Consider the following 24070-nt stretch of genomic DNA (forward strand, 5'->3'; position numbering starts at 1 on the left):
TTGGTGTCCCCCTGTGCTTCCTTGCCCTGGGTTTTTCCAGGGGTTCTGTGTCCCCAAGCCACTGTTGTCATCAGGAATATCCCCATCTGAGCTGTGCTTGCCCCAGAACAAATCCCTCCTGTGCAGCCTGAGGGGGTTAATTGAAGGGATGATATGGGCCAGGTGGGAATTCTGTATTTATTTGGGATCAGGAAATTGCTCTTGTTTGCTCAAAGGCTGGATCCTTGCTCAGCTCCTGCTCCTTCCATCCTGGGTTTCCATTCCCAGGTAAGCCCCTGGTTCTGCTTTACTTTCATTTGGATGAAAATGGATGGATTTAATTGATTTAGACCAGGGTTGCAAATACAATATCAGAATCCAAGTTCCCACATTTCAGCTGAAACGTGCCTTGGTTTTTATGGAATTCTGTGGCTTTGCTTGCAGCTGCTTGGCTGCTGAGAGGCTTTCCCTTTTGAAAGGAGGAAAACCACCTTTGGATGGGAATTAAAGTGGATTATGGTGTGAGCACTGCTAGTTTTCTAATAGTTTGTAAAATGTTGCTTAATAGGGAATGTCTAGGGTGTTCTCCAGGTGGAGCCACTGGTGTTTGTTTCCAGGAAAAGCTCTGCCATGGTTTTGTGGAAAGTGTTTCACCAATATTCCTTGAAAGGCTTTCAGGCCAGAAGTGTCTGCACCAGGCCAAGATTTAATGTGGAAATGAGAAGGATTGGCTCCTGGGTGGTTTTAGGAGATAATTTGAAAATAGGTTTCCTTTCTATTTGTGAAGGAATTGGGGTGTGGGGTCTGCTTGAGCCTCAGGTAAATGTCTGGGAGAGGGGAGATTGAAAAAGCAGCTCTTGGGTGGCTTTCTGGGTTTTTTTTTTTTTGATGAAAGATCAATGTAAGTGTGGCTTTTCTAGATGTTAAAACACTCATTTTCTTCTGTCTTAGAAGCAGCTGTGGGGGAATTTCTGGTGCATCTTTGTCCTTGCCAGAGGAAACATTTATTGTTTTAAATTATTGAATTCACAAACATTAACATGAGTATTAACACCTTCCAGGTGGGAATACCTGAAGATAAAGCTTTAGCTCTTTGCTGCTTTAATGGTTCTGGGGTGGGTTTTGGGCTGGATGCTGTGCCTGTCCAGGGAGGTGGGAAACAGCAACAAATTGAGATTTCCCAAGGGGCTGGAAGCAGGGCTGGGATCAGTTTAGCAGCCAGGTGTAACCCAGATGCCAGAGAGGCTCCTGCTGGGAATTCTCAATTTCCCTGTCCTGCTTTTTCCCCAGTTTTCCCTCTGAAAGGTGAATCCCAGCAGCACTCATCCCTTTGTGCTGCTGCTGGAGGAGTCTCCAGCTCGCTGGGATTTGCAGATTGTGGATCTGGCAGAGGGATCAGGAGGTGGCCCTGCTGTTCCTGAGCTCTCCCACCTGGAATGCCCCTCAAAGTCCCCAGAGAGGGGTGATGAGCTCACCCACACCATCCTTGCCTTGGTATGGCTGCTCCCCCTGGAATATTTTGGAGGAATTGCTTCAGGAAAGTTCTCTTGTGAGCTCCCACCCACAATCATTTTAATCCAAAATCCTGAACTGGAATTTATCCTGAGTATCATATCCCAGCTGACAGCTCGGCAGCCTCAGTTTTCCTCTGCAGTATTTGGAGCCAGGAAACACTAAAATATTGGGAGAAACACAAATACATGGCCCTAGATGTCACAGAGACAAATCCACTCAGTGCCTGTAAGATCAGTCTTTATTTCCTTGTGTTATAAATGCGGCCCCACAAACAAAAAAAGAGCATTTTTAGCAGAGTTGTCTGTGCTTTGTGTGGCTCTTTTCTCCTCATATTCACTTTATTTCTCCCCTCTGCAAACTCAGAGCCTTTATTTCTCTTGAGGTTTTATTTTAGCTCAATTTCTATCCAGATTTTTCATCTCCCCAGGGCATATCCATTTGTTTGGATGACTAACTTGCTTTTCCTGTCGAAATCTGAATTTCTAACTTGCTGATCCAAGTCTCTCCAGTGATAAGTCATTGTCCATCTGTTTGCTCCCTCCTGAGCTGGTGCTGGGAGCTGCAGGGAGGATTAATGTCTGTGGAGCAGGCTGCAGGTTAGGCCTGGATTAGCAAGGACAGCCCCATGCCTTGTTTTCCCTGTGTTCCTGTTGGTGCTCCTGGGGAAGAATTCCCCCCCTCACTTTCCATGCCTAGGGAACTCGGTGGGATTTTACAAGAATATTTTCAAAAGTATTTTAAAATATACTAAAATATTTTATTAAATATATTTATTTGAATATATTTAAAATATTTTAAGATTTTATAAGAAGATTCTTTTCCCACAATCATTAAGACCCAGGTTCCAGCTGGCTTCATCCCACCTTAAACCTGTGTTCGATGGACTTTTCTGCAGGTTTTTCAGGGAGAGCTGTGCAGGGTGTTTGCAGCAGGAGGTGCTGGGCTGTGCTTGGAGGGTTTCAGCAGGAGGGTGAATCCGTGCAGAGAACTCAGTGCAGCTCCCCAGGAGCCACTTCAAAACTCGTGTTGGGCGTGTGGCTGGTAAAATAAGATGTTGTGAGCTGCAGGGCTGTGGTTGATGGCGCTGGGGCTGAGCTGAAGGAGCCGTGTGAGCAGTGCTGCGGCCATGCACAGCTCACTGATGTGCCAGGATTAATTCCCGAGTTGTTTTTGGGACTCTGCATCCAACTGTGTCCTTGTGGGGCAAGGATTTGGGAGTGGGGGGACTACATGGGCTTCTCTGCCAGAATTTTCCCTTGAGTCCTATGGAGCCAGTGGCACTGGATCCAGGATGGATCCTGCCTGTCCTGTTGTTGGACAAGGCTGAGTGTCTGGGATAAAGGTTTTGGGAATTTTAGGGGAAAAACATGGGAGCTGCAGAGAGAAATGTGAATCTGTGGGAGCAGCAGCCCCTGAAGCTGGTGCAGGAGAGGCAGGAGCTGAGATCCCTTTGGATCCCCTTTGGAATCCAGTCCATGGAGGAGCACAAATCCTTCTGCTGCCCTGGGAGACCCCACAGGGAAGGGCAGAGGCTGGGATCCCTTGGGAATTCCCTGCTGGATCAGCTCTGGGTGATCCCTGGGAAGAAGCAGGAGGAGTGAGGAGCCCTCTCCCTGAGGAGGAAGGAGGGAAAAGCTGGGATGAGCTGACTGCAGCCCCCATTCCCTGATCCCTCTGTTGGGAGTGAGGATGAGCCCGGGAAGAAGGGAGGAATGGGATGAAGGTGTTTCTATGATTTATTTTATTTCTCATCGCCCAACTCTGGTGATAATTTAACTTCCCCACGTGGACTCTGCCCTGCCTGTGACCCCTCCCTGTCCTTCCCTCACCCCAAACCATTCCTGGGTTTTCCCTCTGAGCGGGGAGTGATGGAGCGGCTCTGGTGCTGCACGGAGCTCACCCCTTGTAGCTCAATTAATTAATTAAATAATTAAAATTAATTATTCAAAACCTTCAAACCCGTTTGCCAAGTGCCGGCTCGGGGAGCTGTTCGAGCTCGGAGCGGCTCAGCCCGGCCGGGATCCGCTCCCCGCGGGTTTTGGGGACGCAGCAGGGACAGCAGATGGCAATGTGGCGCTGCGAACCGAGCGGGAGCCGGGAATTCGCACGGAAATTCCTCGGGAAATCGAGAGGAGAGCTGCTGGGAGGAGCCGGCCTTGGGGCTGGGCACAGGGTTTGGGGCTGGGATAGGTTTTCCAGAGGCCGGGATGGATGGATGGTTTCCATAGGGTGGGATGGATGGATGGATGGATTGTTGTTTCCATAGGCAGGGGTGGATGGATTGTTGTTTCCATAGGCTGGGATGGATTGGTTCCATAGGGTGGGATGGATGGATGGATGGATGGATGGATGGATGGATGGATGGATGGATGGATTGTTGTTTCCATAGGATGTGGTGGATGGATGGAAGTATGGATTGCTTCCATAGGCTGGGATGGATGGATGAGTCATTTCCATAGGGTGGGCAGGATGGATTGTTGTTTCCATAGGCTGGGATGGATGGATTGGTTCCATAGGGTGGGATGGATAGATGGATTGCTGTTTCCATAGGCTGGGATGGATGGATGGATTGATTGTTATTTCCATAGGATGTGGTGGATGGATGGAATGCTTCCATAGGCTGGGAGGGATGGATGGCTGGATTGTTTCCATAGGGTGGGAGGGATGGGTTGTGAACCTGCTCAGGAGCCGCTTTGTCCCCATCCTCAGGCTCTTTGTGTCCCCTCGGAGTTGGGCTCCTGGATTTTGGGATGGGGGGACACTCCCAGCCTGTCCCTTCCACTTAGGGAAGGTCCCTTTAGGATTAGATGCCTTAGAAAGGCCAAACTTGGGCCCACAATGGGGTGGCTCATGTTTTACTGGGGGCTCTCTGTGTGTTTATTTTGGTTTAAATGTTATTTTATCACAGAGAATCCGTGTCCACACTGAGAGCTCTGGGTGCAGAGAGCTGCAGCACAAACCTCAGCTTGGAATATGTGAATTATTGAAATATGGGAACTATTCCCCAGCCTCAGTAATCCCGAGAAGTCTGTGACCACATGGGGTACTCTGGAGCTAATAAAACCAACCAAAAATCTGAAATTCCCCCATTTTGATGCCTCCACCTGTGGAACATGAGCAGGCAGAGAAGCTGTAAATGCAACAGAAGCTTGGCCACCTCCCTGATTTGTGGTTCTCATCAATTAATTAGGCAGCCAAATGCTGTTATCTCCACCTGCAATTGATTTTTTTGGCTGGCAAATTAGTGGTAGACAATTAGAGGTGTTCCTTAAAAAGAGAAAAAAAGTTAATGAGGCTTCCTGGAACCCAAATCCTCAATAAATCCAGAGGGTTTGCAGTGAGAGAGAGGCTCCTGCTTCCCCTTTAACACCTGCAGAAGGAGGAAAACATATTTTTTGCAGGTGCTGGTGCTTCCCAGGTGCCTCTTTTGCTCTGGAGCAACTTTTTAGGGGAAAAAATAGATTTGGGAGTCGTTTGGAAGAGCAGGGTTGTTGTGGTTACCGAGTCAGGGCTCTCAAATCCATTTTTACAGACTGAGGCCTCTACTCCATATCCAGGTTATTTCCTTTTCCAGATGTAAACAGGACTTTGGAAGCTCTTTTGGACAAATTAATATGCAAATTAGCAATATTAAAATTATTTAATATATAAATTTATCACGTTTCCCACATATTTCTAGATCTAAATTCATTCTGTGTCTTGGGCAGTTTCCCAGCTGAGAAGCTGAAGGAATAACAAGATCTGTTTAGAATCTGGATTTTGGGCTGGAGTTGGGGCCCAAAAAGCTCTTAATTGGGGGTTTAACTCCTAATACTTCACTCAAATCTAAACTCAGGAATGTTTAAATAAATAATAAATATTTATTTAAAATAAAGAATAAAATGAAGATTTTTCTTCATCCCTCAGGTGGAGGTTTGATAGAATTTAATCCTCATCTCTCAAAGACCAGGTGATTTTAGGGCAGAGGGAATTGGTGTCACTTAAATCCTTTAGAACTGAATCTTTATGATGAGCTCTGCTCATTTTGCCAGAAAATTCAATTTGTGCTTTTAAATGAGGGTTTCCTGTACAGGTTTCCCCAAACCTCCATCCCTAATTTATTTGACAAGGAATTCATGGAAATTCTGGCAAGCTGCAAGGCTTTGCTGGTAGATTGGCAACTTGGGTTTATGAAGAATTTAATAAATTTATTATTTACAGTGGACTTATAAACAATAAATTTATTATTTACAATTATTTACAAACCCTCCTCCCATGACAAAAATATGGAAATAACATTAAGCTGTGTGAGGTTTTTGGTGGGGATTTTGGCAGGAAGCGGAGCAGCCCCGTGGATTTGGGGTGGTGCCCTTGGGATCTGGTTGTGACCCCGAGTTTGTTCAGCTCCTCCTCTCTTCCTGGTGGGATTCATCCCTCTGGCTCCAGAGAGGCTTTAATCCTGATTTTTTCAGGCTCCAGGCAAGCTCAGGGAGGATGAATTTGCCCCTGGATGCAGCCCTGTGCTGTAGGCACCTCTGAAATCCTTTTGGCATCACCAATCCCAACTCCCATCCCTGAATTTGGCTTTAGAGCTGGAGCTGAGCACAACTTCCAGCTGAGTAACAATAATGGGAAAGAGCTCCAGGCTCTTGGAGCAGGAATCAGAGCTCCAAACAGCCACACCACAGCTTTTTTTCCAAATTTATCTTCCCATTCCTTCATCACTGTTGTTATCCCTGTTTACCTCCAATTGAAATCTTTCCACTCAATTGATTCTAATTGACTCAGTCACTTTTAGGCCCTTTTTTTCCCCCCAAGTTATTTGCCTTAATATATATACTTTTTTTCCTCATAAGACCTTCCTAAAATGAAAAGAAAAAGATAAATCCAAATTACCAGCTGCTGTTCCCAACAGAGCCCAAATTCATCTGTGACATAATTGGAATTACAGCATCTCTTGGCAGCCCAAAAGAGTCATCAAGGAGAAAAACTAAACCCAGCCCAGGCCCTGGAAAGTTATTTTAAAACTAAAATGAAGCACTTGAGCAAAGAAGTGAGTGAAAATAAAACCAGTTTTAGTGAGTTCATTCTGAGTAAACAAGATATAATTGAAAATACAGGGATATCAACAACTCCAGGATTGAAATGACCTCACAAGCAATATCTGGAATTCTATGAATTCAGCACAGAAAATATTTGGATTTCAGTTCCCATATGTGCCCATATTACTCCATAATAGACACAGGAATGCTGGGTAAGGAAATGTCCTGCTCTGCTCTGTTTTCACGGGGAAATATTTTTTATTATTTTTTTTTTTTGGCTGCATTTTAGAGAAAAACTGAATGTGCATCAGGCAAAATGTGGTGTAAAATATTCAGGAGGATCTGTTGAGTGCTGGGGCAGGGTGGAATCCTGGAATTAAGTTGGAAAAGCCCTCTAAAGGCACTGAACTCCCCCAGCACAGCCCTGACCCATCTCCCCAGGTGCCAAGGAAAACAAAAGCCCTGCAGAATTCCTGGGAGCTGCCGTGGCCAGGAGCTCTTCACCACTCCCTGATTAATTTAAACAGAAATATTTGCTGCTTGGAGTAACTCATCCTCCCAGGAGCTCTTTGGGGGCTCCTGGGCCTGCTGAAAAATCCCAAAACTCTTCCATCCTGAAGGGAAAAATCCTTCCCATTGGTCAGATGCAGGGATTTTGCAGCTGGAGATGCTTCCCAGAACCATCCCAATAAATCAGCACTGCTGGGAGCATGAAAAGCTTCAGTGGGGCTGAAAGAATTTATCCTTTGGGAAAATTATGGGATTTTTTTTCTTTCTGTGCTTCTCTGCTGGAGTCTGGGGCAGATGGGAGTGGGATTGGGATGCTGGAGCCACTGCTGGGCATTCCCAAGGGATTCTTGCCAGCCAGGATGAGCTGGGATTGATGGGAATCTCTTTTCCTTGAGATGGAGCTCCTTTGGAAGTCAGTGTCAGCTTTGAAAACATTGTGCAAATCCATCCTCAGCTGTGGGTTTCATGTGGACATTTTGTGTTTGAAATCCAGGGAATGGATTGCACTCCCAGGCTGGATTTATCCCTGAGCTCTGCTTGGGGCATCAGCCAGGGCTGAGGGTTCATCCAATAATCCATGAATCACTGGAAAACCCTGGAATGTTGAAGGTCTGACTTGATTTTTGCTTTTCAATCCTGGTTTGGGCAGGATTACAGAAAGAGAGGAGCTCAAAATGCTTCTCACTTCGGACCCACCATTTGCAGCTTATTAAAGCCCAGCTCTAGGTTTTTATTAGATAATCAATAAATCTAATCAGGTTTTATAGGAAGGGTGGTTTTATTTTATGCTGTCATAAATCCCCCCCATTTTGCCTATCAACATTTACAAGGGATTTGAAAAGCACTTGGAAGAAGAAACCCCACTCTGACTCTCACATCCAGTTTCTCAACAGGACTCTTGAATTTTTGCCCATGTCACATTAAAAGCAGAATTGAAAAAGTTTATTAAATCTGTGCCCCTAAATCAACCCAACACAGCCAGCCCAGATGGAAACTCATCCTCATAAACAGCTTCAGGTATGGATAGCAATGAATCATAGAAATAAATTCTGATAAGTACTAAAAACCCCCAAATACTGGAGTATTAACTCAGCTCTTCATACCTGTGCAGCTGCTCTGGCATTAAACAGCACTGGGATGGTGCCTTTGGAATTTTCCAGGGAAGTTGGAGTTGTTTCACCAGGAAACGTGAAATCCCTCAGCTGTGGGGGTGTCTGGGCTGAGTGGCTAAGGGTCAGGGATGGTTTGTGTGGAGCAAGGAAAGCCAAGGGATGCCCCTGCTTTCCATGGCCATGGCCCCACCTTATTTTATTTTATTTTATTTTATTTTATTTTATTTTATTTTATTTTATTTTATTTTATTTTATTTTATTTTATTTTATTTTATTTTATTTTATTTTATTTTTTTTTATTTTTTTTTATTTTTTTTTTAATTTTTTTAGGGAGGTTTTTCTTTCTGTGTTGCTCCTGTTCCCATGTCCTGATCCAACCTCCCCTGTGTAATATTTTTGGGAACCCCCCTGATGCTGCCCTGCTCCCTGGCTCTCCATCCTCTGCTCCCACCTCCCAGCCAGGAGGGATCCCCCAGGAAATGCCAGAATTCTGCACTCCACCCCTGCCCTGGCAGCTGTGCCTTTCCAGGGTGAGGTTTGCCCAATATCCCACATTTCTGAGCACTGATTTAGTTCAAGGACGGGCTCAGGAAGCGCTGCCAGGGGCTTTCAGGTGCCCTTCTGTCGTGCAATATTGCGTCCTATTTTCCCAGCCCTCGGAGCTTGCAGACACCTCAGATTCAACAACCACTGCACATTTTAATTTCTTTTTTCTGCTGTAATTTATTTCTGGCCAAGCAGACATGGCTGGGTTATTTATCCTCTTTTAATTACTCTGTTTTCTGGGAGCAACTTGCCTTTTGTGGCCGAGCAGGAGGTGACACTGACAGCCAGGCTGTGACCTGGGATGATGCCACTGCTTTGATCCCGACCTTAAAACCAGGGCAGGAGGCCTTGATTCATATTCATACTCCTTCCTGCTCAAGCAGCTCTAATTTTAGAAGAAATTGTACTTATTCAGAAGTTTTGATGATGCATTTTTATGGCACAGGGTCTTGGCTCTGAGGAGTGACAGGGACTGGGGCCTGGGGGTCACCTCTGAGCTCAGGGGGGTGTTCTGAGCTTTGGTGTTTTGGCCTTTGGAGGCAAAACCCGTGGAACATCCTCATAAAATATCCATTATTTGCAGCCTAAATATGAAACAAGTCAGCATTTAATTGGGGGACACAAAACAACAGGAATCTGGTAATTGGGGACTTCAGTTCTTGTGTCCCCTCTGTGCTTGATGCCCAACCTTAAACAGAAATCCCTTAAAACCCAGCGGATTTTGCTTTTTTCCCTGATTTCCCTCCTTTTCCTATTCCCACCATCAATTTTTGCCATGCACACCTTGATTCCCACCCTATTTCTGGCCAGGAGGAGTTCCTGCTATTAATGATGGGGAGACCTCCAAAAGATCTTGGATTTTAAACCAACTTTGAAGGCAATCTTTAAACCCTTCTGAAAACTTGTCCCACTGTAATTTGTTTCAGCAGAAATCACTCAAACCATGCAGCTGTATGATTTTGTGCTCTTCACCCTCTGAGTTTTGAGATGTTGTAGCTCAGGTGACTCTCTCTAAATAGATGCAATAACCTAATCCTGCTTTGCCTTTCAGAGGAATAATTGAGATTTCCTTGAGGGTGTCTCCCTTCTCTGCTTGATGTGGGCTCAAATAGAATAAACTCAGCTTAAAAAAGTCATGCTCATGCCCTCACAAAGTCAATATTTCAGAACAGCTGCAAGAGGGGAAGATTTAGAGGGTACCACCATCCAGAGTGCTGCTTCTTTAATCCTTCATCTTTAATTTGGGTCAGCTATTGTGGAATAATCTTGTTACCCATAACAACCTGGCAGGGCAGGGTGACATCCCTTCACTTTGTGTCCCTAACTCCTCTCCAGCCTCATCGGTGTCCCTGGCTGTGCAGAGAGAACAAATGCAAAATGTGGAATATTTTTAGCTATCCTTTAGTAGAAGCCATGAATTCCCAGACCATGGAGCTCGAGTGTCAGGCAGAGTCATTCCAACTGCACTTGTGGCAAAAATTAAAATAATACCTCAGCCACGCAGAGAGCTGGGAGGAATAATTATTTCCTTATTTACATGGCAACTAATAATGGAAAAGAATTTTTTCTCTCGTAACATGATTTAGTCTCGTGAAGCAGATTTGCTTCATTTTTACAGAGTGCAGAGTGGCTCTGGCTGCTGCTCTCTTGATGGGAACAGGGAATTTTTGGTTTGTTTGGGTGTCAATGCTTCCCCAGCCACCTGAACTCAGGGATGTGGCTTGAATTTTAGCCAAATTTTTCAATATTCTGCGCAAAAATATGCTGTTTGGCAGATAATGGATCATTTACAGCAAGGATTATTAAAAATATGGAATAAAAACTGCTTTTGAGCCATGTTCTGAGGGTGGCAGGGATTGAATGCCTTGGACTGGTGCTACTCCCAGTTTTTGCTGCCTTCATCCCAGCAGATAAAAGGGGAAGAGGATTCCCTTTAGTTTCTATTTATTACTATTGTTTTAAATTATTGTTATTTTAATTATCCAATAATTATGTATCCAATTATTTTTCTTTCCCTTTATATTTATATATAAATAATATAAAATATATTTTTTCTATTTATCCCTTTATATTTTATTTCTTTAAAATATTTTATTTTTATGGGCAGAGTGGAGTGAAAATGCTGCTGAACTCAAAGCTTTTCTGGCTCTGGTGAGAATATTCCTGCAGTTCATCACTGGGGATAAACTGGGATTTGATAACACCTCATCCATGAAAATCCTCTTGTGCTGTTTGAGGCTTCATGCAAACCTTCATGGGGAAAACATTGGTTTTCTCTTTTTTAATGTTGGCACTGAAAACATGAACTCTGAGAAGCTCTGAAGTTGAGATTTGTGGTGCTTCAGGTGTAAAAGCAACAAAAAAAAGGCACTTTAAATACTTTTTTTGTGTCTCAGCTGTGGTTTGTCAGTGGTCCTGCTGGAGAACTTGCCTCATGAGGAGTGAATAAATAAAAAGATGGATTTTTATTGTAATTTTTTAAAATTAAACCTGGCTGTGACAGCTATAAATGCTTTCTATAAATTGCCCTGTGAGGGCCTGGCTCAGGTTGCCCAGGGAAGCTGAGAAACTGGAACAGCAGAGCCCATTTTATTTAATATTAATGGAGAGTTTGGGGATGTTTTTGGAGTGAATTGAGGCAGACTTGTGCAAATCACAAAGATGATGTGTGAACTGTTTTGGAGTTTTGAACTTTTCAACTTTTTAGCTGCACTATTTACAGAAATTCCATCCTAACCCCAAGAACAAGAAACACATTTTCCTGCTGCCACAATTCAGCCTGGACCTGATCCCTCTGCCCTTGCCCCAGGCTGCCCAGACAATGATTTATCCAATTTTTCTGTCATTTATCCAATTTTTCTGTTATTTATCCCAATATTCCCTTTGCCATCTCCCCCAATCCAGTGCTGCCGTGAAAATTCCCAAAAATCTCCTTTTGGGATCCTTGGAATCTTTATTTTCCTCGGACTCACTCTCCCAACATTCCAGCATTTGCTGCAGTGTCACTTTCCCACCTCCTGAAGCTTTGGGGAGCAGCAGAGCTTGGCTTTACACCTTGCTGGCTGCTCCAGGAGTGATTTCCATTTAGGTGCTTAAATGAGTTTATTTTCAGGAAAACACTGGGTTTTCACGGGTGAATAAAACCCAATTCTGCCTGACCAAAACGTGGCTGTAAATAAGAGCTGATGCCGTTGCATTAAGAAGCAGCAATTAGAATTAATGGGCAGAAAATTCTATTTCTGGAAAGATTTTTTTGTCCGCAGGGTCATGGATGTTTTTATTTATCTGGTTGTTCTTTAACTTGCAAAATATCCAAGAGGATCCAGACAGGGGTTGTATTTCATTAAAAGCAGGAGCTGAATGCTCTGGCTGCAGTTGGCCAAGTTTGGAACAACTTAATTGCTGAAAATGCAATTTTCCACAGGAAATCCCTCAGTGGATAAGCTCTGGCACAGCCAGCTTGGCACTCGGTAATTTTTCTTTTCCAAGCCTGGGAATTTACTTATTTTTGTCTCTGTGGCTGTTTTGATGCCTCAGATTTTCTCTCACAGGTGTTGCATTTTTCCAAGATGAAAAGCAGTTACACCAAGTTCTTCTTGATGTTTCCCTCTGCCAACTTTCTCTGGCATTTAATTCTATTTTAATGCTGTTTTCTGCTCGATTTCTCAGCTCTCCTTCCCCTTTTCCTTTCTTCCCTGTGACACTGTTACGTGTTCCCTTCAGTGTTTTTGGAGATCAAAGCTTTCCCTTCCACCTTTCTCCTCCCTGTCTTGAAAACAAGGATTTCAATTAATGTGGAGGCAGCTGGAAAGGGGGAAAAAAATGAGTCAAGAGCACTCAGGAGCTGAATTTGGGAATTTCTGAGTTTTCCCCACGGAATTTCTTGTTAATGTGCCTCAATTTCTGTGTCTGGTTTAACTGTCATGGAAATCTTTGGGGATTCCAAGCAGGACAAAGAAAGGAGAGATAAAAAGGGGGGGTTTGAGGCGGGGAAAAGGGGATTTAGAAAAAAATGGGGTTTAGAAAAAGGGTTTAGGGAGGTCTTGTGTGCTTGGATGAAGTTTTTGAGGAGGAAATGAATCTTTAATTGTGCACCAGCTCTCTGGGAATGCTGCTCCAAGGCTGAGGAAATCCCTTGGGATCATTCATGGGGAAAGCAAGGAATTATTGATTGTTGCTGATTATTGAATAATTATTAATTATTCTTTAGAACCAGCTCTTTTCCCTTCATCTCAACAACTGAGGAGAGCTTTGGGTGTTCTCCCTCTGAATTGTTGGATTTCCTCAGGCAAATCCCTGGAAACCTCTGGCTCTTTCTTCTGCTGTTTTCCCACCCAGGAGCTGCTGAAACATCAGGAGGCAAAATAAGGATGCGTTTGGGTGACTTTTTCATTTTTTTTTCCCTCTAAATCAGGGGATTTGGAGGATGCCCATTCCTGTTGGGAAGGCTCCATTTCTGAGGAGGCAGCAGCTCTCCAGAAACAGCATATTTTTTGCCATCTGAAAAAAAGATTTGGTAGCTGAATTCCTTGGGAATAAATGGGATTTTTTTTTTCCCCTGGAATTGGGGAAAAAAAATGTTTTTCTCCTGCTGATTCAACAGGAGGATTTGGGGCAGCAGGTACAAGCAGATTTTGGGTGTTTATGCCCAGAATTCACTTCTCTGGATCATTTATAATGATATTAAGCAGCATATAAAGAATTATGTATGGGAAAAAAACCTCTAAAGTTTAGGCCACCAGGTGATACTTGAATGCCATTGTAGGAACTGTTTTATTTGGGGAAAAATGATTGAAAAAGGATGATCTTGACCAGTCCTGGTACTTTGCATTGAGAGACACTCAGACTTGAGGAAATAAATCCAAAATCCCATCTTAAGCATCACATTATCTGAAAATTGTGTGCATTTGCATAGATCTGAATAAATACTAAATACGGAATGCTTATTTTCAGAATTCAATCATAACTACTTGTTATTATATAGGTAAAAGAATGAGTTATAAAAATTGAATTAGGTGTTAAAGACCTTTTTTGTTGTTGTTTCCAGCTCGTTCTCCTTAATAAGCTGGGGTGAATCAGCCTGTTTAGAACTGCTTAATGCCAAAAATAGGCTGCAGAAATAGGACAATACCTGAGCACACATTTAGGGTATTTGCATTGGCCTTCAAAGGAAGCTGATGTTGCAAAAAAAACCCCACAGAACCAACAAAACAACAACAACAAAAAAATGAGCTGGGGGGAGGTGCATGACACAGAAAATTCACCTTTTCCTGGAATTAAATTCTCTGGAATTCTAAATCAATGCATTTCCACCCTCAAGTTCTGTGTGATCAGCTAAGGACAGGTTTGGAGCAGAAAACAGCAAGACTCGGACTCTGCTCTTCCAGTTTCCGGCAGCTCAAAGCCAGATCAGCCTCAATTTTGTGTCCTCAGAGGCAAAAAATATCAAAAATATCAGGAACTTTCTCAGCCCTCTCTGGATTGTGCCAGGAGCCTTTTGGGGCCACTTGGATGAGGAACATCAGGATTTTTTTTTTTATGGGAAACCTTCAAAATTAATTTCTCGTTGCTCTGGGTTTGCCAGTGTTGGGAAATCTTTCAGATATTCCCAGGTATTTGGAGACATTTTAGTTCAAGGGTCATTCCATTTGCCATAAAAATGGATATTTAAAAAATAGCACAGAAAATAGACTTAACCAAGGCTTGAGGTGCTTTTCTGGTGAGTCAGAGGTTTTTTGTTGTTTCAGTCAGGTTCATTAAGAGCTTCTTGATGTTTCCAGTGTATTTTTCTTCCTTAAAATTTCCACCTGCTCCTCTGTCCCCTTCCCAGCAGCTGCTGTGGGAAGTTTTCCATGCAGGTTTTCCTGTGCAAATTCCTGGTGTGGAAAAAAAAAATCAGCTTTTGCAGTCAACTTTTATTTAAACTTTTATTCAAAGTCACAATGTGCTCTGTACCCAGACAGTTCTGCAAGGGCGGTTCATTTTCTTGTCAACAGTAGATTATTTATTTTAATTTTTTAAAAAATGAAGTGCTGGTTCCTAAAAGATCTGAAATGCTTAAAAAAATGCTTCATGACCCTCTTAGTATCTTCTATGTGTCCTTTTCTTCTTTGACTTTGTCATTGGTGATGAATTCACTCAAAAATTTGGAATTTTTCTGGTTTTTCACTTTTATGGCTGGTTTGTGTCGGCTTCATCTCCTTCCTATGGGTTAGTTATGGAAATCTTCCCTTCCCACCTCCCTGGAACTGGTTAAACTGATTTTTAAAAATTTATTTTTTTATTTTGGCATCCAACCTAATGCTCCATAAGACCAGGGTTTTAAATTATTTAAAGTATGTTGGAGCTCTCTACACTGTGTCAGTGCGAGTTGTAACCAAGATAGATTTTGAAATATATTTTTCATGAGGCAATAAAATAACCTCATAATTCTGTTTGTCAGGCTTGAAGTGTGTGAATAAATATGGCAGGCAGTGGATATATGGTATTAATATTTTCAGCTTTTGGATATTGGTGGATATTTATTTTATTTTTGATTTTTTTGGTGTGTGTATTCAAGCTGATGAGGAGCAGGGATGAAATAAATTATTAACTACAGAGTAGTTTGGTTCGGAGGGGACCTTTAAAGATCCTCTTGCTCAGCCCCCCTACAATGAGTAGGGATTTAAAAAGAACCCAAACAAGCTGACCTTGATTCTGCCCTTAATCAAGGCTGTAATAAATGAATTAATTGAACTTTATTGTGCTGGATTTGCAGGGCAGGACTTGGCTGCAGTTGGGGTCAGAGCCCTGAGGGTTTGAAATTCCCCCGGGGCAGCACCAGGGCTGGGCTGGGTTCCAGCACTTTGGGAGGCAGTGATTGTGTGCTCAGGACCATTAAAAAAATAAATTTCAGCTTCTATTTTCCTTTCTCACCCTGTCTCTGTTTGGTTTGGATTCAGTGGAGAATTTGGAGCATTTGGAGTTTTCCTTCAAGTGCAAAGATCTTTTCCATTGTTCCAGGGAACAGCCAGAGACAGGAGAAGATTTGTTGAAACAATTTTCTTGTTTTTAGAAAATTAGTTGGAATAAAACCTGGATCTCCTGAAATTTTCTTGGTTAATGGTTGGACTTGAGGAATTTAGGGATCTTTTCCAATCTTAATGATTCTCTGATTCTATGATTGTGGCTTAATTAATTTTACAAGGGTCCTGTTTTGACTGAATCCTGCATTTTGAATTTTACACTGTAATAGGTCATAAATTGTGGCATTTTTTAGGATTTTAAGTGAATATTCCATTGGAATATTTTAAGGAAATTTTTTATTATTATTGAAATTCAGGGCTAAAATCTGAGCAATTTGTCTTTACCCAAACTCCTGTAAAAGTTTGTTTCTCCTCTTGGAGATGAACGTGTTAATGCCTATTTAGTTATTTCATTTTCAGGGCTTTTTTCTTTTGTGCAGGAACTCTTTCTGAAGAGTTTAATTAAATTTAGATGCAGAAAGGTTTTCTTCTTCTCTTTGTTTTTTCTAGGGTCAGGTGGGGAATAAAAATCTGGTCTCCAGAGATCTTACTCCTAAAAATGCTGCAAAACTGGGTAAAAGTGGATTAATTTCTGTTTCACATCCTCAGACCCTCTGAACTGAAATGTTGGTGTGAGATTCCAATTGGAACCACTCAGGAGAAAGTCCTGAGGGTGGAAATCTCCTTCCTGTGAGAAATAAAGCAAAATAAAATTAAATTTTAGGAATTGGGGTTTTGGTGTATTCAGAAGAAAATGGTGAATATCGCATTTGAGATGGGGTTTTCACTCTTGTAAGGACTTTTTGGGTTTTTTAAAATTTTTCTCAGGGAACGAAATATATTTGAATGAAAGTCGAAATGTTTTAAATGCTTTTTTGGGTTTTTTATATTCTTGGGAATTCAATATATTGGAATGAAAGTCCAAATCTTGCCAGCTTTTCCAAGCAGAAGCATGGCTTTGCCTCTGCAGAGAAAGGAGAAATAAAACTCCTGGAAATTGAGGTCTTGGTGAAAAAAAAAAAATCTGCTTCCAGAATTCTGCACTTTTTCCTGGCAGTGATTTTTTTCCAGCCATCAGATCCTGCCTGCTCGTGGTGAAATGAAGCCCACAATGACAAATGCCCCGGCTCAGCCCAAATAAATCAGTTTATCTGCAGTGTGTAATTGGAGATGTCTCCCTCCTGAAGGATGGCAGGCAGTGATTGAGGCACTGACCATAAACAAACCTGGCAAACTGAATTTTCTCCTTTTCCTGAATGGCCCAGGAGCAGCTTCCAGGCTTGGACACTTCCATCTGGATTGAGGGCTGACTCTATTCCAGTTGCATTCAGGGATGATTTTGCCTCTTCCTTAATTAATTTTTAGGTGTCATCCATGCCCTGCTTGGCCAGGAAATGTTTAGGAAGGAGAAATAAAGGATATTTTACTGCTGCACAGTGTGGAACTGTGTGAAAAGGGATTTACCTTGGTTTAAAAGCTGGATTCCTCAAAAAACCTCAGGAAAAGCAAGGCCAAGTAATCTTCCCTCTGCACCAGGGGAAATGCAGAATTTAAATTTGCTGCAACACAAACCCACTTTGATTCCTGTAGATTTGGTTACAAATAAATAGGTGCAACTCTTATTTTCCCTTCACTGAGGGAGCAGCACTGTGATATCCTGCATTAATTTCCCATGAAATATGAGTTGAAGGTGCTTGTGGAATTTCCTTGGAAAAACAAATAGCATTTTCTAGTGCTCACAGCAGAGACGCCCTGGTTAATCCATTGCTTTGTTATTTTGTCTCAAATGGTATGGGCAGGAGATAAAAGTGAATTAATTGTTGTTAAAAGATGACCTTTGGAATAGGCTCCCTGCTGAGTGTGTTAATTATTGGAGCAGGTATTCACAGCTTGGGACCCGGGAAATATTGATTTGTGTGAGTGTCTCAAGGAGAGGGGAAATGAATCTCTGGTGTTGCCTCAGGGAAGTCAGAGCCACCTCTGGAAAAGGAAATCCTGGAAACATCCATTTGGGAATGCCAGTTTTGCCCAGGGGAGCCTGCTGGGGAATGCCTCATCATCAAATTTTAGTAGTGGGAATTTTGATGTAGGAATGTTGATTTTTTTTTTTTTTTGTTGGCCTTTTTATTAAACATGCTTTTAATCTCTTGAAATGAAATGTATTTAGTGGATTTAGATTGGGTTTTGGGATGGAATTCCTGGCTGGGAGGGTGGGGAGGCACAGGCATCCCAATCCAGCTGTCCAAGGCCAGGCTGGATTGGGATTGGGACAGTGGAGGGTGTCCCTGCTCATGGCAGGGTGGCACTGGTGATCAAGATCCCATTATTTGATTAAAAAACCCCCAAAACTGAGAAACATGTTCCTCTGTCAAAGAATCTGGGATTTTAGACCACCCTTGGAGCTAAAACTCCTGAGAAATTTCAGTATAAATGTGTCAGTGTCCCCCCACAGCCAATTTTTCCCTCTGGATGGCATAAATCAGGAATTTTCACCTCACACTGGGTCCCTACTCACCTAAAAGATGCCAGGGCAGCTTTTCCATCCCTTCCCTGGATTTGGGCAGTGCAGAAACAGGCAAAGCCAATTTTATCTCCCAAAACTGAATCCTGGAGCAGATTTTCTGTGGAGCCAATTATTAATTAAACAGGGGATAATTGGATTTATTAGGAAAACTCTGCAGGGCCTCAGAAGCAAAGACCTGAGAACAATGTGTGGGAAGAGGGCAGCTGCCAGTGGAGCTCTCAGGGACTGCTGCTGGACCAATATTATTTCATATTCCCCTTAATGACTTTGGCACCAGGAGCCAAAACATGCAAATGAAATTTGCTGATGGCACAAAACTGGGAGTCAGCCTTGACACCGAGGAGGATGGGATTAATTAGGCAGGATTAGATGACCTCTGAGCCTGGAATCATGGAATGAAGGGGAATTTGAGTAGTTTGGATTAATTAGGCAGGATTAGATGACCTCCAAGCCTGGAATAATGGAATTAAGGGGAAATTTGAATAGTGTGGATTAATTAGGCAGGATTAGATGACCTCCAAGCCTGGAATCATGGAATTAAGGGGAAATTTGAGTAGTTTGGATTAATTAGGCAGGATTATATGACCTCCAAGCCTGGAATCATGGAGTTAAGGGGAAACGGAGCAGTGCAAGATTGGGGTTGTGTCCTGGAGAGCCATGGGCTGAATTCCAGCAGGATGAGCAGGACTTTGGGGCTCTTCCTGGATCACAGGAAGATTTGACCCCTTAGTGGTGAGAGGGGCTGGTGAGCCAGCCAAAATTTGGGCTTGTGGCTCCCTGTGCTGGGCTGGGCTGGCAGAGATGGATGAAGCAGCTCCAGGGGTGGCAGGGCTGGTCCTTGGGAAGTTGGAGCAGCTCTGCTCCTGGAGCTGAGCAACACCAGCCTGCAGAAGGGAGCTGGCTGCTCTCCACTGGCACCACGATATTTTCTGAAAAAATCCCTTTGCCAGGGATGTCTTCTCCTGGGAAGCTGAGAAATCCCAGTGAAGAATGAAAATAATAATTACCTGATTGCTCCTCCCTGTTTTGCTGCTTTGGAATGTGGTCTGGAGGTTGTTTGCCAACAGGTGAATGTTTGATTGGCTCCGTGTGAATTGTTTGAACTGAATGGCCAATGGAGGCTCTGAGAAGTCACGAGTTTTTATTATTCATTCTGTTAAGCCTTCTGTAAGTATCATTTCTCTATTTCGTGTAGTTTTAGTATAGTATTCTTTTAATATAATAAAATAACAAATCAGCCTTCTGAGAACATGGAGTCAGATTCATCTCTTCGTTCATCCTGGGGACCTCACAAAGGCCACACTCCATGAGGACATTGGGGATGAAGGAGGAGGAGAAGCTGCTCAGAGGGTGTTTTTGTGGGCTGGACGAGGGGGTAGGAGCCAGGTTTGAGTAGATTGAGGCTGGAAGTTAATGGGAGGTTTGGAGCTGCACTGGGCTGGGAGTACTGGGCAAGAAAGTTCAAACTCTTCTGTTTGTTTACCTCAGGAAATGAATTTTTGGGCTGCTGAGGTGGTGTCAGGAGTGAGTGGATAAAGGATTAAAGGATATTATTATGATTAAAGGATGACCCTTTAATAACGAGTAAAATGCAAATTTCCCTGCTCAGGATCCGTTTCCTGAGGAAAACCCGCGAGTCTTGGCCTTTCCCAAATAAAGGCACTCCAGCCCTGTTTTTCTGGAGTGCTTTACAATGATTAGTTGATTATTTCAGTGTAATTACATTTCCAGAAGGAGTTTTGGCTCTGCTTTTCCGAGTAGGTATTATTTGCTTTATGTAATTGTGGAGCTTTGGTTGTCGTGGCAACGGGACAGTTTTTAAATTTAGAAACTAATTTGTTTTCTGTCACTTTGCTCTTTACTGTTAAGGAGACAAGCTGTTTGCTATTAAATAAAACTTAAAGGAGGAGAGATTAAATGTGGATAAAAATATAATGTAGAAAATATCGAGTAGCATTCACTTGGAGATGAAGGAGAAAGCACTGGCATGGCTGGGAGGGAAATTCCTGAATTTCTTGGGAATTAAGGGGAAATTTTTGTGCTGCTGAGGAGAATATTTTGTGTGTGAATGGGAATAAATCCAATGGGGCTGCTGCAAAGGATAGGAGGCCTAGAATCCCAAATTCCTGAGTTGATAATCCCAATTTTTTTGTTCTCTACGGCAGTGGGGTCACTTGGCCTCTTTAATTTTTTGGCTAAAATAGTGACAATGTGCAAATGGTTTAAGCAAGTTGTGGAGTTAAGCATCTGGAAAATCTCAAAGGGATTTTTTTCTCTCTGCAGCCCACGGGGTTTGTGCTCCTGGGCTGAGATTTGGATCATTTGTCCTTGGTGCCCAGCTGGAGCAGGAATTGTTTTGTCTCCCTGCTCTGTGCACAGAGCTCACCATCCCCTGATGTGAAGCTCAGAACTGCACACTAAAGCAGCCCAGAATATGAAAAATATAAGAACTAAAAGCTGAGGCCTCACAATCACTTCAATGGATCCATGGTGACAATCCAGGACACTCCTGAACATCCACTGCCACCCTGACGTGCCAAATATGCCATGGAAATAAAATCATAATTTCCCCCCAGTCCTTCTGGGAATATTCTGTGGCAAAACAAGCTGGTTTTTTAAGGAATTTGAGAAGTTTTCTTTATTTTAGTGCTTTGTCCACGGTGGGTTTTGTTGGAGCTTTAATTCCCAGACTCTTTCTGGAGCTCTGGATTAAGCTGGGATGTTCCCTTGGAGACAAAGGTGGTATTTTAGATTATATAATACAGGCTCGGTACTTTGCTTTAAACAACATCTAAATCAGCCTGGGATCTTTCCAGAAAAGGGAGAATATAAAATATTGATGTTCCTGCTGGAAAAGTAGGTCTTGGAGATTAATTTTTGTTCATAAAATAGGAAGCCAAGGATTTTTAAATGACTTTGAAGAGCCAGGCTGGGGAATTTAGCCAAGGAGCTGCAGGTTTGTGTTGGAGATTTTTTTTTTCTCACATTGGTGGCCTCAACTTGAGCTGGTGAAAACTGAAATTTGAAGTTAGAACTTTGGTGTAATGGAATGGTTTGTGTTGGAAAGGACCTTAAATCTCACCCAGTTCCAGCCCTGCCATGGGTGGGGACACCTCCACTGTCCCAGGCTGCTCCAACCCGGCCTTGAAGAGTTTTAGAATTATTTTAAACTTTATTTATCCCTGGAGAGGAACCCGCGTGGACAAAACTGAGTCTCCAGCTTTGGGTGTGGTGTTCCCAAAGCCCTGCAGGAGGTTCTGCTGAGCTTTAGGGCTCGAGGCAGGGCTGGCCGTGGTGCCAGGAGTGGTTTGATGATGACCCGTGGCCCTCACTGATCCTTCAGACAATGTCCCAGCACTTGGGCTGGAGCAGAGGAGTTTGGGGGGTTTCTCTTCTGGGATTCAGCCCCACTTAATCTTGGAATGAAAATCTGAGCTGGGGCAGACTGAGCTCCGCACGTTTGTGCTGCTGTTTGGGCAGGAAAGAATCAAATTAGGGAGTTTCATCCCAAAATCCCAAAGTTTTAAGTGCTGCTTTTGGAGTTGTCCTGCCAATCTCCTCCGTTAAATCCACGTATTCAGGAGGATGAGCTCAAAAATTGGTCAGATATCCTAACATTTAAATCAAAAACATGCCAAGATAATTTAATTTATAAAATTTGGAATTTATAAGAATTTTGATTGAATTTATAAGAATTTTGATCCAATTTAGACATTTTATTTAAAAAATCCACTTTAATATATTAGAAATTTTAATCTATTTTATAGAAATTTTAATTTATAAAAAATTCAATTTATTGACAGTTTATTTTATAGAGACTTTAATTTAATTTATAGAAATTTCAATTTGTAAACAAATTCTTTATTTTCCCAGAATAATAATAAAAATTATAACTCAAACTTATCCTCCAGGATGGCTTTATCTGCTCTGGCCACTGAATTTCTGCTTAAATAGTTTTTAAACTGATTAAGAGCTCTGATTAAAGTTTCAGCATAGCTGAAAGGCACGTTTGTGTAGCTTTGATATTGTACTCAAATTAAAAAAAATATAAAAAATAAAAGGAGGCTGTGCATAATCTCCAAAAGAGGTGGGTGTGAGTTTTGTAATCCCTGTGTGTGGCTTTGAGAGAGAATTTGAAAAGCAGCAGCACTTCTGTTTGCCTTTAGAATAAAAACTCGTGGAATTTTGTTCAGCCACTTATAAATCACTTTTATTTTTAGTGGAGTGGAATAATAAGATGCACCACTCAAAGTGGCATTTGGTTGTCATCAAATCTTTTTTTTTTCTTTTCACCCAAGCAAACAGTGCAGAGAATTTCTGAGTAAGTGCCTGGTTTTATCTGAGCTCAAGAGTTTCTTTTTTCCTGTCATGATTCCTTGGTTACAATCAGAAAACAGGAATTGAGTTGCTGTTTCCTGGAGCTGGTTGAGGAGAGCTTTGGTAATAGTGGAAATGTTGAACCAAACACGAAACTAATAATATAAATCCACAAAAAATATGTATATTGTAAGGCAAAATGTCTCCTGGAGATGGAACTAGCTGTTTGGAGAAAACCAGCTCAAGGTTTAAAGATTTATTAATTTCTTTCATTGCAAATTTGGGGTAGTGACCATCAAAAAATGATCTAAGGAGCTTGGCAAGCGTGTGTGGTATTTTGTGAGGGGGTGAGGATGCAGCAGCCTCCTCCTGTCCTGATAATCCCCCCAGGGATGCTCATCCCCATCCTTGTTCTCAATACCCCCTGAACTTCTCTCACCCTTTTCTCTGGCATTTCCAGTGCTGAGAGTTTGAACTGGGCCTTCAGCCAGAGCTCTTTTATATTATATTGACATAAAATTGAATATTTATATTATATAAATATGTTTATAATTCTCTCTTTATATTATAATTATATATTTTTAATTATATATGTAATTACCCAAAGGGAAAATAAAACAATTTCTTATATATAATGAGAAGAGTGTACAAACTCATGGAATTCCCTGGATTTCCCTGTTCCAGTTTGCAGGGACACAGATTTAATAGTCTGGATTATGCAAGAGTGAGAGAGGCCTGCTGGCAGTGTGGATCTATTTTCTCCAGTTGCCACTGGAATATATTTTTCTTGGAAATCTCTTGGCCAGGGAATCACACAGAGTTTGTCAGCACTTTGTTAGGAGAGCCCTGAGCAGCTCCAGATGCTTTTCTGGGAGGAATCAGCAAAAGGCACTGACAACTTTATTGGCTGCTGACATGAGCTTGGATCCATCCCTGGAATGGGCTTGGGAGGATGATGGAATTGCAACAACACACAGCCCTGAGGTGAAAATCAAACTCAGGGAGCCTTTGCTACATCTTGAATGAGCATTTTTATCCAAATCTTCCCAATGTTTCTCCTCGTTTGGCCATTCCAGGGATTCATTTTGCTGTGAAAAACGCCGAGCCTGAATGGAGAAGGTTGGCAGTGCACTGGAAACACAATTTTCAGGGCTAATTGATGTCTGTAAGGCACAACCTGACAGCGTTTCTGCAGTGCTGGGCTTCAGCTTTATGCCCACTCAGTTTCCTTATCAGCTCCGTGCCAGTGCTTATCACACAATTCTCTCTTTCACTGCTCAATTGACTGCAGCTGCCAATGGCACCTCTCCCTTTTGAAGCACGGGGCCTTTCCAGTTTCCAGGAATGTTTACAGCCTCCTCCTAATTTGGAGCAGGTGTTGGAGCCTCTCTCCTCTGCTGTGCAGCAGAAGGTTCATATATTTTTCATTATGGATGGAGATAAATCCTGGTGCTTGGGATGACCATCTGTCCATGGGTTTGTTCTCCTGGACTATAAATAAAATGGTTTGGGGTTTGTTTTGATTGATTTGATTGTGAGCCT

The 24070-nt window shown here is 42.5% G+C and overlaps 2 long non-coding RNA genes across 2 annotated transcripts; one reads left to right on the forward strand and one right to left on the reverse strand.

Moving 5' to 3' along the window:
- The first annotated feature begins 213 nt into the window (after positions 1-213).
- Positions 214-10934, forward strand: LOC135278405 (uncharacterized). The gene is made up of 3 exons (XR_010345918.1): positions 214-267; positions 7908-8042; positions 10791-10934. It is a non-coding gene; the product is annotated as an uncharacterized LOC135278405 (long non-coding RNA).
- A 3544-nt stretch (positions 10935-14478) lies between these two features.
- On the reverse strand, positions 14479-19368 carry LOC135278386 (uncharacterized). Its single transcript, XR_010345900.1, has 5 exons — positions 19219-19368; positions 18203-18308; positions 17152-17214; positions 16914-17066; positions 14479-14559 (listed from the first exon to the last, which is right to left on the reverse strand). It is a non-coding gene; the product is annotated as an uncharacterized LOC135278386 (long non-coding RNA).
- Positions 19369-24070: the final 4702 nt, after the last annotated feature.

This window comes from Passer domesticus, chromosome 11 (assembly GCF_036417665.1).
Source record: "Passer domesticus isolate bPasDom1 chromosome 11, bPasDom1.hap1, whole genome shotgun sequence".
NCBI lineage: Eukaryota > Metazoa > Chordata > Aves > Passeriformes > Passeridae > Passer > Passer domesticus.